Genomic DNA, 14,467 nt, shown 5'->3' with positions numbered 1-14,467 from the left:
ATAATTACTGAGTTTCAAAACACTTGATAAAAGAGAAATAGTCCAATCCACAATTACAACTTTGAGTTTCAACATTTCACTCTTACAAATTGATTTAACAAGTGGAAACCAGAACAAGAGAGAGAAAGAAAACTTGACTTCTACCTTAAATGCCAGAATAAATATTTTTAAAGAGGACATGGAAACATTCATCAAGATGGGCCATACACTTCCCAAAACAACTAAAAATGCCAAGTAATATACAGCATGTTTTCTAAATAGGAAAAAAAATAGTTATAAATCAACACTATAAAGATACACTGGAAATGATAAATTATATGGGAATTAAATAGGATACTACAAAAAGAGCCCTGGGACAAAGAAAATTACAAAGAAACTTAGAAAACATTTTGTACCAAGTGAAAAACTTAAATAGTGGGATGAAGGTAAAACAAGGGCAGGGAAAAACATATAGCCTTAAATACTTATATAAGAAAAGAAAAAGATATAAATCAATGTAGTATGCTGCTCTCTTAAACTAAATAAAGTGGAGCACATTGTTTCAGATGAGAAAGAAAGCAAAAATAATATTTTTAAAATGTTAAAGTAAGATCAGATATAAGAAAGAAATCAGATAAATGAAAAATTCAATAAACTAAATGTTGGCTCTTTGAAGATACTAATAAAATACATAAATTTCCAACTAGAGCTTGTAAAACCAGGAACAAATTAGTCAAGATAAATGAGTAACACCAGAATGATGGAAGAAGTATCACTACAGATGCTATGACATTAGTGGTAAAATAAGATAATACTGCTAAGCTTGTGGAATAGATTTGACCATTTAAAGAAAATGGACAAACATCTTGCACATAAAATTATAAAAATGGACCCAGAAAACCCAAAAAGCACTTTGTCAGTTAACCGTTTTAATTACAACTCTTCCCACAGGGAGCTACAGTTCGGCTGTGGTGGTGGTCTAATGCCAAACGCTGAATGGGCTAGTGCCCTTTCAGCCCAACGGTTATGACTAAAACCAGAACCAAAAACGAAATAACTACCTGAGGGTGTCTAAAAAGCAAAGACTTTAGGTGAATTCATAAAGGTAGTTAAGAGAAGCAACTCACAGCAAGACAAGTGTCTCATTTATTTTAATTTTCTCTCCCAGCCATGCCACCAAGGTTGACTGATTTGCAAAGCATTGCTGTACAGGCAGATAAAACTTCAACTGAAGACGTGACACACTTTTGGTCAATGGAATCAAGGAATAAAGCCCAGAGAGACAACAGGGTGAGAGGGAAGTCTTGGAGGCAACTGATGCTAAGAAAGAGTTCCCTTACTTCTGTTATGAGCCTGTACAAGACTCAGCAAAATTCCTGTGCCACATGTACACTACACAGACCCAAGCCAATATACAAAGACTTTAGAGAACTAAACTTAGATCTGAAACTGTACAAATTGCTGTCTAACTCCTGAACATATAATCAGGGAAAAGACCCCAAACCAGCAATAACAAAGTCTTTGAGAAGAACTGAACTGGATTTGAATTAGGTTTCCTACTAAAACAAAAACATCAACCTTTTCCAGATGATTATAACAGAATTCAGAGATACACAACATAACATTCACTAGTTATAATGTTATAATAGAAAGTAAATCAACACCTAAAAATCCAAGAAAATGTGACCTATTAACAAGAGAAAAGATAAACAAATGCTAACCTCAAGATAACAGATGCTTGAACTATCAGACAAGATTATTCTAAGGTAGATAAATAAATAAACTGAAGAACAGACAGAAAACCTTGAAAAACACTAAACCCTCAGGCACCTATATTACAGTAGCAATAGGCATAATATATGGGTATCACTGTCAATATTGAAGAAGAAAACAGAAATAGTTAATCTGGCAATATATATAAATGATATTACATAATTTGGTGAAAGACAAGTTCACAGATTCAAGGATCTCATAGAATCCTAAACAGGTATTATTTTTCAAAATGTCTAAAAACATCACATTCAAAAGGTTGACAATATATAATAAAAATCCAGAAAGCAGTTGGACAGAAATGACAAACTATATACATGGAAACAACAATTCAAGTGACTGTAGATTTCTAAATCAGAGTCTGCAGGGGTCAGAAGACAGTGGAACAACAGTTTTAAGAACTGGAAAAAAAAAAAAAAAAAAAACCTTCAACCCAAAATTCTATACTCGGAGAAAATATCCATCAAAAAATGAAGAACAGAGATGTATAGATAGAGAAGTGTCATCTTTAGACAGAGAAAAGTTAAGACAATTTGCCACCAGCATACCTGCTCTACAAGAACTGTTGAGGAAATTCTTGTAGATGACATAATACCTGAAAGATACTATGTGAAAGATAATATCTGGCAGACAACATCTGGAAGAGGAAACCTCCATCAGCAATGGAAAACATCTAGATAAACATGAAAGACTATTTTCTCCTTAAGTTATTTAAATATGTAAGATTATTAAAAGTAAAAATCACAATATGGTTTGGAGAACTTTTCAGTGTGAAAAGTGAAAGTGAAAGTCAATCAGTCGTGTCCATCCCATGGACTATACAGTCCATGGAATTCTCCAGGACAGAATACTGGAATGGGTAGCCTTTCCCTTCTCCAGGGGATCCTCCCAACCCAGGGATCGAACCCAGGTCTCCAGCATTGCAGGTGGATTCTTCGCCACCTGAGCCACAAGGGAAGCCGTTTCAGTGTACCAATAAGTAATAAATATGATTGTAAAATAAAGAGCGGTGAGATGGTAGCCAGATAAGGGATTTCAAGCATTGCAAGGTTTCTACATTTTTGTGGACTGGTGTAATATCAACTCTTAAGTAGACAATGAAATTTTAAATTTGTATAGTCTTTAGACTACCAAAAACATATAAAAAGTACAGTCAAAAAGGAAATTAAATGAATCAAATACAACTAAAATGGCATTAAATGTTTTAACTATAATACTTAAAATAATCAAATAATATAAAAAAGGCAGCTTAATGAATTGAAAATGTTATAAGAAAAAACAAATGAGCTAGAATAGCTAACACAACTTTGCAAGAGAAGAAAAGAGAATCACACTACCCAATCTTAGTACTCAGTAGCTACAGTACAGTACAAGTTTTGGTAGAAAAACCTGACACAAAGATCAATGAAACAGATCACCTTCCTGAGTAACCCATCAAATATTAAAAGAGGAAATAATATCAGTTTTACAGAAACTCATGGAGGGAAAATTGCCCAAGTCATTTTTATGATGCCAACATAACTGTATTTCATAAACATGACAAAGACATTTAAAAAAATAGATGAATACTCTTGCTGAAAAACATATAAATATTAACAAATGAAATAAAACAGTAAGTCAAAAGAATAAAAGATCACGATTGGTAGAGTTTATCTCAGGAATGCAAGGTTAGTTCAACATTAGAAAATCAACCAACGTAAATTTCTATACTAATATAATAAAAATATATTTTTAAAAAATTCAGATAAAGAATGGGACAAAATTCATTAACTACTCACGATCATGACTTTAGAACAGCAGGAGACTGGGCTTCCCTGGTGGTACAGTGGTTAAGAATCTGCCTGCCAATGCAGACGACGTGTTCAATCCCTGCTCTGGCAAGATCCCAAATGCTACAAGGCAGCTAAGCCCATGAGTCACAACTACTGAGCCCATGCACCTAGAGCCTGTGCTCTTCAACAAGAGAAGCCACTGCAATGAGAAACCCGAGCACAGCAACAAAGAGTAGCCCCTGCCTGCCACAACTAGAGAAAGCCTGCACACAGCAATGAGATCTAGTATGGCCAAAAATGAATAAATACATCCTAAAAAAAGAAAATAATAGTAGGGGACTACAGCAAGCTGAAAACAAGTATCTAAGACAGTCCTAGTGCTAATATCATTCTGAAAACCGAAAAAGTTATCTCTAATATTGGAATCAGGATAAGAATGCCTGTTTTTACTCAACATTGTATTGGAAGACCTAGTCTTGGCAATAAAACAAGTAAAGGAAAAAATGGAACAAATATCAGAAAAAATAAAATTTATTTGAAGATGATACATTTATTCTTGAAAAAATATATACAGGGTCTAGAAAATAATTATGAGCTCTCATCATTTGAATTAAACAGAGACACTGGATCCAGGTTAATATTTAAAAATCAACTGCATTCTTATATGTTACAGTAATTCAGAAACACAGAATAAGCAAAGAAATTTTTAAATAAAGTACTTACTATGCCGCTAATTCGCTTCAGTCATGTCCAACTCTGTGCGACCCCATAGACGGCAGCCCACCAGGCTCCCCCGTCTCTGGAATTCTCCAGGCAAGAACACTGGAGTGGGTTGCCATTTCCTTCTCCAATGCATGCAAGTGAAAAGTTACTCAGTCGTGTCTGACTCTTAGCGACCCCATGGACTGCAGCCCACCAGGCTCCTCCGTCCATGGGATTTTCCAGCCAAGAGTACTGCAGTGGGGTGCCACTGCCTTCTCCAGTACTTACTATAAAGCTACATTAATAAAGACACATGATATTGGTGAAATGATAAATATAAGGATAAGTGGACCAGAATTAATTCAGTTGAATTTTTGACTTTTGACAGCAGTACCAAGGAGCTTCCCAGGTGGCGCTAGTGGCAAAGAATCTGCCTGCCAATGTAGGAGACATAAAAGATGTGGGTTCAATTCCTGGGTCGGGAAGATCCCCTGGAGGAAGGTATGGAAACCCACTCCAGTATTCTTGCCTGGAGAATTCCATGGACAGAGCAGTCTGGCAGGCTACAGTCCATAGGGTCACACAGAGTCGGAAACAACTGAAGCAACTTAGCACGCACCAAGGATAATTTAATGAGAAAAGAAAAGTCTTCCACAAATGGTTCTGGATCACCAAGATGGGCTACCTGTATTGTGAAAAATGAATACTGATCCTTATCCTCATACCAAACAGAAATATTAATTCAAGCATAGACTTAAATGCTAAACCCAAAAGTACTAAATAAAAAGCACAGTAGAAATCTTTGTCACATTAGGGTTGGAAAAGTTTTATTAGATCACAAAAACACATGAACCACAGAATAAAAAAAAAAAAAAAAACTTAATAAACTGGACTTTTTCAACTTTTTGCTTTGAAAACAAAAATGCAAGCCTTAGTCTGGAAGAATATATTCATATTATATATACCAGAAAATAACTTTTGTCCATACTAAACTAAGAACGCTGTAACAACTCAATAAGACAAATAACCCACTTTAAAAACTGCAAAGATATCTGAACAGACATTGTGCAAAAGAAAACCAACATCCAATAGAAACTTGAAAATATCTTATTAAAAGGAAAATTAAAATTAAAACCACAATGAGATACCACCACTTCATGGGAAATAGATGGGGAAACAGTGGAAACAGTGTCAGACTTTATTTTTCTGGGCTCCAAAATCACTGCAGATGGTGAGTGCAGCCATGAAATTAAAAGACGCTTACTCCTTGGAAGGAAAGTTATGACCAACCTAGATGGCATATTCAAAAGCAGAGACATTACTTTGCCAACAAAGGTTCGTCTAGTCAAGGCTATGGTTTTTCCTGTGATCATGTATGGATGTGAGAGTTGGACTGTGAAGAAGGCTGAGCGCCGAAGAATTGATGCTTTTGAACTGTGGTGTTGGAGAAAACTCTTGAGAGTCCCTTGGACTGCAAGGAGATCCAACCAGTCCATTCTGAAGGAGGTCAGCCCTGGGATTTCTTTGGAAGGAATGATGCTAAAGCTGAAACTCCAGCACTTTGGCCACCTCATGCGAAGAGTTGACTCATTGGAAAAGACTCTGATGCTGGGAGGGATTGGGGGCAGGAAGAGAAGGGGATGACAGAGGATGAGATGGCTGGATGGCATCACTGACTCGATAGATGTGAGTCTGAGTGAACCCGGGAGTTGGTGATGGACAGGGAGGCCTGGCGTGCTGCGAATCATGGGGTCGCAAAGAGTCGGACATGACTGAGTGACTGATCTGATCTGATCTGAGATACCACTACACATACACAGATTAGAATGGTTAAAATTAAAAAGAGTGACAACTCTATGCTTTGGAAAATATTTATTAAATAGAACAACAGGAACTCCACAACTTTGCTGGTAGAACATGAAAATTTTACAGCCACTTTAAAAATAATTTGGCTTTTTAAAAAAATAAAGTTAAACATAAACTTACCGTATGACCCAGCAATCGCAGTCATAGGTATTGTCCACACAGACTTGTACAGGAATATTCATAGCAGCATTATTTGTAATGGCCTAAAACTGGAAACAACCCAAATGTCCATCATCAGGTGAATGGATAAACAAATGTGGTATATCCATACAATGGACGACTACTCAGCAATAAAGAGGAGCAAACTATTACTACACGCAATTATACTGACGAATTTCAAAATCATTATGCTGAGTGAAAGAATTCAAAGATTATATACTGCATCAGTTCAGTTCAGTTCACTTGCTCAGTCGTGTCTGACTCTTTGTGACCCCATGATTCGAAGCACACCAGGCCTCCCTGTCCATCACCAACTCCTGGAGTTCACTCAGACTCACATCCATCGAGTCAGTGATTCCATCCAGCCATCTCATCCTCTGTCGTCCCCTTCTCCTCCTGCCCCCAATCCCTCCCAGCATCAGAGTCTTTTCCAATGAGTCAACTCTTCGCATGAGGTGGCCAAAGTACTGGAGTTTCAGCTTCAGCATGATTCCCTCCAAAGAAATCCCAGGGCTGATCTTCAGAATGGACTGGTTGGATCTCCTTGCAGTCCAAGGGACTCTCAAGAGTCTTCTTCAACACCACAGTTCAAAAGCATCGATTCTTTGGCACTCAGCCTTCTTCAGAGTCCAACTCTCACATCCATACATGACCACAGGAAAAACCATAGCCTTGACTAGACGGAGCTTTGTTGGCAAAGTAATGTCTCTGCTTTTCAATATGCTGTCTAGGCTGGGCATAACTTTCCTTCCAAGGAGTAAGCATCTTTTAATTTCATGGCTGCAGTCACCATCTGCAGTGATTTTGGAGCCCAGAAAAATAAAGTCTGACACTGTTTCCACTGTTTCCCATCTATTTGCCATGAAGTGATGGGACCGGATGTCATGATCTTCATTTTCTGAATGTTGAGCTTTAAGCCAACTTCTTCACTCTCCTCTTTCACTTTCATCAAGAGGCTTTTGAGTTCCTCTTCACTTTCTGCCATAAGGGTGGTGTCATCTGCATATCTAAGGTGATTGATATTTCTCCCGGCAATCTTGATTCCAGCTTGTGTTTCTTCCAGTCCAGCGTTTCTCATGATGTACTCTGCATAGAAGTTAAATAAGCAGGGTGACAATATACAGCCTTGACATAGTCCTTTTCCTATTTGGAACCAGTCTGTTGTTCCATGTCCAGTTCTAACTGTTGCTTCCTGCCCTGCATACAGATTTCTCAAGAGGCAGGTCAGGTGGTCTGGTATTCCCATCTCTTGAAGAATTTTCCACAGTTTATTGTGATCCACACAGTCAAAGGCTTTGGCATAGTCAATAAAGCAGAAATAGATGTTTTTCTGGAACTCTCTTGCTTTTTTCATGATCCAGCGGATGTTGGCCATTTGATCTCTGGTTCCTCTGCCTTTTCTAAAACCAGCTTGAACATATACTGCATAGGTCCACTTATTAAAAATTATAAAATGTATGTAAATATGTAGTGATACAGAGCACAATATCAAAGTTAGCCTGGGAATGGATATTGAAGGAGGACTGATTACCAAAAGGTATAAGCAAACTTCAGGATTATGGCAAAGATCCTCTTCTTGATCACAGTAATAGTTTCATGGATGAATATAGTCCAAGTCATTAAACTGCATAATTTCAACATGTATACTAAATTGTATGTCAATGGTGAACACAAACAACGCAAATTTCAGAAGTTATTCAAGATAAGACACTACTCATTGATTATCAAGCAAACCAATTATTTGCTAGTGTTGACTGCCACAATAGGGTTGAAAGCATAAAATCCTGATTTGAGGTAAAAAATATCAAATTCTGATAATAGATATATCTGAACAGAAGCAAAGACAATAGATTGTCGAGGCCTTCACAGGAAGCTTCACCTGTGTTCTAGTTAAATCACTTTAGCATGGCCTTGCTAAAACTCATAGTTCTAAGTGTTTATTTTTTATTTTTAGGATTGTTTTCATACCCATTCTTCTCACATAGGAATAAAGACAGTTTCACTGCTTTATTTACAGTTTTCATGCTCTTGATTTCTTATTAGTCTTCCTAGAATGTTCAGAAAACTATTCACCAAAAGTGGTGAGAGTTGGCATTCCTTTTCTCTTCCAGTTGTCAGGGCCCACAGGCTTTCCTAACTAGGTGTGATACTAGTTGGAGGCTTTTCAGAGATGCCATTAATTGGATTGATGAGGGAAATATCAGTCAGTTTAATACACGTTTAATTAGAATCTCAGAAGGAGAAAAAGTAATTAATAGGAAAATTATTTGAATAAATACAATTTTCCAAATTTGAAGATCACTTAGTCCACAAATCCAAGAAACTCAACAACAAACTACTAACAAAGAATCAAGAAAAAATCAACACCAAAATGCATCATATTTATATTCCTCAAAAGCATAATAAAAAGAAAATCTTAAAAGAATCCTCAAAAAAAAAAAAAAAACACACAGATTGCATAGAGGAACAAAATGAGGATGATACAGATTTCCAACTGGAACAATTCAAGTGAGAATACAGGGTCAACATTTAAATATGTTCAATATCCAGTATACAAAACTTTCAAAAATGAAAACAAAAAAATGACTATTCATCAGTAGCAAACTCACACCAGAAGAAATGTTAAATAAAATCCTTCAGGCCATAGGAAGAGAATTGTACATGGAACTGAGTCTACATCAAGAATGAAGACTAACTGATAGGCTAATTAGATGGGTAAGTACTGTAGAATATTCTTAAAGAAACGGGAATACCAGACCACCCTATCTGCCTCCTGAGAAACCTGTGTGCAGGTCAAGAAGCAACAGTTAGAACTGGACATGGAACGACAGACTGGTTCAAAATTGGGAAACAAGTATGTCAAGGCTGTATACTGTTACCCTGCTTATTTAACTTAAATGTAGAATATATCATAAGAAACAATGAGCTGGATGACTTACAAACTGGAATCAAGACTGCCGGCAGAAATATCAACAACCTCAGATATGCAGATGATACCACTTTAATGGCAGAAAGCTAAGAGGAACTAAAGAGCCTCTTGGTGAAGGTGAAAGAGGAGACTGAATAGCTGGCTTAAAATTCAATATTCACAATATGAAGATCATAGCATTTGGTCCCATCACTTCATGGCAAATAGATGGGGAGAAAGTGGAAACGGTGTCAGATTTCATTTTCTTGGGCTCCAAAATCACTTCAGAGGGTGACTGCAGCCACAAAATTAAGACACTTGCTCTTTGGACGAAAAATCTAAACAGCGTATTAAAAATCAGAGATATCACTTTACCGACAAATGTCCATATATGTCAAAGCTATGGTTTTTCCAGCAGTCATGTATGTGAGAGTTGGGCCATAAAGAAGGCTGAGTGCTGAAGAATTTATATTTTTGAACTGTGGTGTTGGAGAAGACTCTTGAAAGTCCCTTAGACAGCAAGGAGATCAAACCACTGAATTCTAAAGGAAATCAACCCTGAATACTCACTGGAAGGTCTGGTGCTGAAACTGAAACTCCAATACTTTGGCCACCTGATGGGAAGGGTGGACTGACTGAAAAAGACCCTGATGCTGGGAAAGACTGAGGGCAAGCAGAGAAGGGGGTGACAGAGGATGAGATGGTTGGATGGTATCACCAACTCAATGGACATGAATTTGAGCAAACTTAGGGAGATAGTGAAGGACAGGGAAGCCTGGAGTGCTGCAGTTCATGAGGTCACAAAGAGTCGGATATGACTTAGTGACTGAACAACAAATACATGTAACTTTTTCTTCTTATTTATATTCCCATAAAAGATAAACTGTTTAATAAACAGAACAACATAGTGTGGGATTTGTGACACAGGTAAGCTAAACTGGATGGATGTCAACAATAAGGAGGGGATGAAATGGAAGTATATTTTAAGATGCTTATACTTTATATGAAGTGGTATAATAATAAATACAGACTGTGATAAATTAATGACATACACTATAAACCTAAAATAACCATTACAATAAAAAAACACAGAGTTGTAACAGGTCAATAAGGCAGATATGTAGAAGAACAAACACTTCAACTGATTTAATCGAATGCAGAAAAATAGTAAAAAAGGAACAAAAAATAAGTTGGAGAAACATAAAGTGGTGAGATGATACACTTGAACTTGACAGTAAGAGTAGTTATAGTAAATTGGGTTTAAAGATCCCAATTAAAAGACATATTTTATAAACAAATTGAAACATTTATCTTTTCTCTATATCTAAACCCTCCAGAGATTGGAAGCTCTTAGTTTCCAGTAACTTTATAAGTTAGGAAGGTTATCTGAATAACAGGTACAGAAATCTCAAGGAATTTTGGAGACCCTGAGAAGGGAGGAAATTACTTAGATCTGTTAGGCAAAATCTGTGACAGCCTTTGACATGGCTTTCTGCGGGGAAGTGCACCAGCTGTGACAGACCATGCAGAAGCATGGCCGAGAGGAGCTATCCCACGCCCGAGGTCAGGGGCGGCAGCTGAGAGGAGCTACCCCACGCCCGAAGTCAGGGGCGGCAGCTGAGAGAAGCTACCCCACGCCCGAGGTCAGGGGCGGCAGCTGAGAGGAGCTACCCCACGCCCGAGGTCAGGGGCGGCAGCTGAGAGAAGCTACCCCACGCCCGAAGTCAGGGGCGGCAGCTGAGAGAAGCTACCCCACGCCCGAGGTCAGGGGCGGCAGCTGAGAGGAGCTACCCCACGCCCGAGGTCAGGGGCGGCAGCTGAGAGGAGCTACCTCACGCCCGAAGTCAGGGGCGGCAGCTGAGAGGAGCTACCCCACGCCCGAGGTCAGAGGCGGCAGCTGAGAGGAGCTACCCCACGCCCGAGGTCAGGGGCGGCAGCTGAGAGGAGCTACCCCACGCCCGAGGTCAGGGGCGGCAGCTGAGAGGAGCTACCCCATGCCCGAGGTCAGGGGCGGCAGCTGAGAGGAGCTACCCCACGCCCGAGGTCAGGGGCGGCAGCTGAAGGAGCAACCCCACGTCCAAGGAGCAGTGGCTGCACGGGCACAGGAGGGCCAAGATGAGCTACTCCACATTCAAGGTCAGGAGGGGTGGCTGTGAGGAGATATCCCTCGTCCAAGGTAAGGAGCAGCGGCTGCGCTTTGCTAGAGCAGCCATGAAGAGACACCCCACGTCCAAGGTAAGAGAAGCCCAAGTAAGACGGTAGGTGTTGCGAGAGGCATCAGAGGGCAGACACACAAACCGTAATTACAGAAAACTAATCAGTCTAATCACACATACCACAGCCTTGTCTAACTCAATGAAACTAAGCCAAGTCCTGCAGGACCACCCAAGATGGGCGGGTCATGGTGGAGAGGGCTGACAGAATGTGGTCCACTGGAGAAGGGAATGGCAAACCAATTCAGAATTCTTGCCTTGAGAACCCCATGAACAGTATGAAAAGGCAAAATGATAGGATACTGAAAGAGGAACTCCCCAGGTCGGTAGGTGCTCAATATGCTACTGGAGATCAGTGAAGAAATAACTCCAGAAAGAATGAAGGGATGGAGCCAAAGCAAAAAGAATACCCAGCTATGGATGTGACTGGTGATAGAAGCAAGGTCCAATGCTGCAAAAAGCAATATTGCATAGGAGCCTACTACAATGTTAGGTCCATGAATCAAGGCAAATTGGAAGTAGTCAAACAGGAGATAGCAAGAGTGAACGTTGACATTCTAGGAATCAGCGAACTAAAATGGAATAGAATGGGTGAATTTAACTAAGATGACCATTGTATCTACTACTGTGGGCAGGAATCCCTTAGAAGAAATGGAGTAGCCATCATGGTCAACAAGAGTCTGAAATGCAGTACTTGGATGCAACCTCAAAAATGAAAGAAGGATCTATGTTCATTTCCAAGGCAAACCATTCAATATCATAGTATCCAAGTCTATGCCCCAACTAGTAACGCTGAAGAAGCTGAACTGTTCTATGAAGACCTACAAGACCTTTAAGAACTAACACCCAAAAAAGATGTCTTTTTCATTATAGGGGACTGGAATGCAAAAGTAGGAAGTCAAGAAACACCTGGGGTAACAGGCAAATTTGGCCTTGGAATACGGAATGAAGCAGGGCAAAGTCTAAAAGAGTTTTGCCAAGAGAACGCACTGGTCATAGCAAACACCCTCTTCCAACAACACAAGAGAAGACTCTATACATGGATAACAACAGATGGTCAACACCGAAGTCAGATTGATTATATTCTTTGCAGCCAAAGATGGAGAAGCTCTATACAGTCAGCAAAAATAAGACCAGGAGCTGACTGTGGCTCAGACCATGAACTCCTTATTGCCAAATTCAGACTTAAATTGAAGAAAGTAGGGAAAACCACTAGACCATTCAGGTATGACCTAAATCAAATCCCTTATTATATAATACAGTGGAAGTGAGAAATAGATTTAAGGGCCTAGATCTGATAGATAAGAGTGCCTGATGAAATATGGATGGAGGTTCGTGACACTGTATAGGAGACAGGGATCAAGACCATCCCCAAGAAAAAGAAATGCAAAGAGGCAAAATGGCTGTCTAAGGAGCCCTCACAAATAGCTGTGAAAAGAAGAGAAGTGAAAAGTAAAGGCGAAAAGTAAAGATATAAGTATCTGAATGCAGAGTTCCAAAGAATAGCAAGAAAAGATAAGAAAGCCTTCCTCAGTGATCAATGCAAAGAAATAGAGGAAAACAACAGAATGGGAAAGACTAGAGATCTCTTCAAGAAAATTAGAGATACCAAGAGAACATTTCATGCAAAGATGGGCTCGATAAAGGACAGAAAAGGTATGGACTTAACAGAAGCAGAAGATATTAAGAAGAGGTGACAAGAATACACAGAAGAACTGTACAAAAAAGATCTTCACAACCAAGATAATCACAGTGGTGTGATCACTCACCTAGAGCCAGATATCCTGGAATGTGAAGGCAAGTGGGCCTTAGAAAGCATCACTACGAACAAAGCTAGTAGAGGTGATGGAATTCCAGTTGAGCTATTTCAAATGCTGAAAGATGATGCTGTGAAAGTGTTGCACTCAATATGCCAGCAAACTTGGAAAACTCAGCAGTGGCCACAGGACTGGAAAAGGTCCGTTTTCATTCCAATCCCAAAGAAAGGCTCAAACTACCGCACAATTACAGTAATCTCACATGCTAGTAAAGTCATGCTCAAAATTCTCCAAGCCAGTCTTCAGCAATACATGAACCGTGAACTTCCAGATGTTCAAGCTGGTTTTAGAAAAGGCAGAGGAACCAGAGATCAAATCGCCAACATTTGCTGGATCATGGAAGAAGAGAGTTTCAGAAAAACATCTATTTCTGCTTTATTGACTATGCCAAAGCCTTTGACTGTGTGGATCACAACAAACTGGAAAATTCTAAAAGAGATGGGAATACCAGACCACCTGACCTGCCGCCTCTTGAGAAACCTATATGCAGATCAGGAAGCAACAGTTAGAAATGGACATGGAACAACAGACTGGTTCCAAATAGGAAAAGGAGTATGTCAAGTCTGTATATTGTCACCCTGCTTATTTAACTTATATGCAGAGTACATCATGAGAAATGCTGGACTGGAAGAAGCACAAGCTGGAATCAAGATTGCTGGGAGAAATATCAATAACCTCAGATATGCAGATGACACCACCCTTATGGAAGAAAGTGAAGAGGAACTAAAAAGCCTGTTGATGAAAGTGAAAGAAAGAGAAGAGTGAAAAAGTTGGCTTAAAACTCAACATTCAGAAAACTAAGATTGTGGCCTCTGGTCCCATCACTTCATGGCAAATAGATAGGGAAACAGTGGAAACAGTGTCAGACTTTATTTTTGGGGGCTCCAAAATCACTGCAGATGGCGACTGCAGCCATGAAATTAAAAGACGCTTACTCCTTGGAAGGAAAGTTATGACCAACCTAGAGAGCATATTCAAAAGCAGAGACATTACTTTGCCAACAAAGGTCCGTCTAGTCAAGGCTATGGTTTTACCAGTGGTCACGTATGGATGTGAGAGTTGGACTGTGAAGAAGGCTGAGTGCCGAAAAATTGATGCTTTTGAACTGTGGTGTTGGAGAAGACTCTTGAGAGTCCCTTGGATTGAAAGGAGATCCAACCAGTCCATCCTAAAGGAGATCAGTCCTGGGTGTTGTTTGGAAGGACTGATGCTAAAGCTGAAACTCCAGTACTTTGGCCACCTCATGCGAAGAGTTGACTCATTGGAAAAGACTCTGATGCT

The 14,467-nt window shown here is 39.4% G+C and overlaps 1 protein-coding gene across 7 annotated transcripts in view; it reads right to left on the bottom strand.

Moving 5' to 3' along the window:
* The window catches only part of LOC102400060 (zona pellucida binding protein), a 197,315-nt gene that overhangs the window by 59,028 nt on the left and 123,820 nt on the right, over nucleotides 1-14,467 (bottom strand). The window contains exon 8 of one of the 7 annotated variants that reach the window (XR_006552609.2): nucleotides 6,210-6,298. The exons of the other annotated variants lie outside the window; for them this stretch is intronic. The gene's annotated coding sequence lies outside the window, so the exon portion shown is untranslated. The remainder of the gene's footprint in view (nucleotides 1-6,209; nucleotides 6,299-14,467) is intronic. 7 annotated transcript variants of the gene reach the window in all.

The sequence above is a fragment of the Bubalus bubalis genome, chromosome 8 (genome assembly GCF_019923935.1).
Source record: "Bubalus bubalis isolate 160015118507 breed Murrah chromosome 8, NDDB_SH_1, whole genome shotgun sequence".
NCBI classification, from domain to species: Eukaryota; Metazoa; Chordata; class Mammalia; order Artiodactyla; family Bovidae; genus Bubalus; species Bubalus bubalis.
This window is presented reverse-complemented; position numbering and strand designations above follow the sequence as displayed.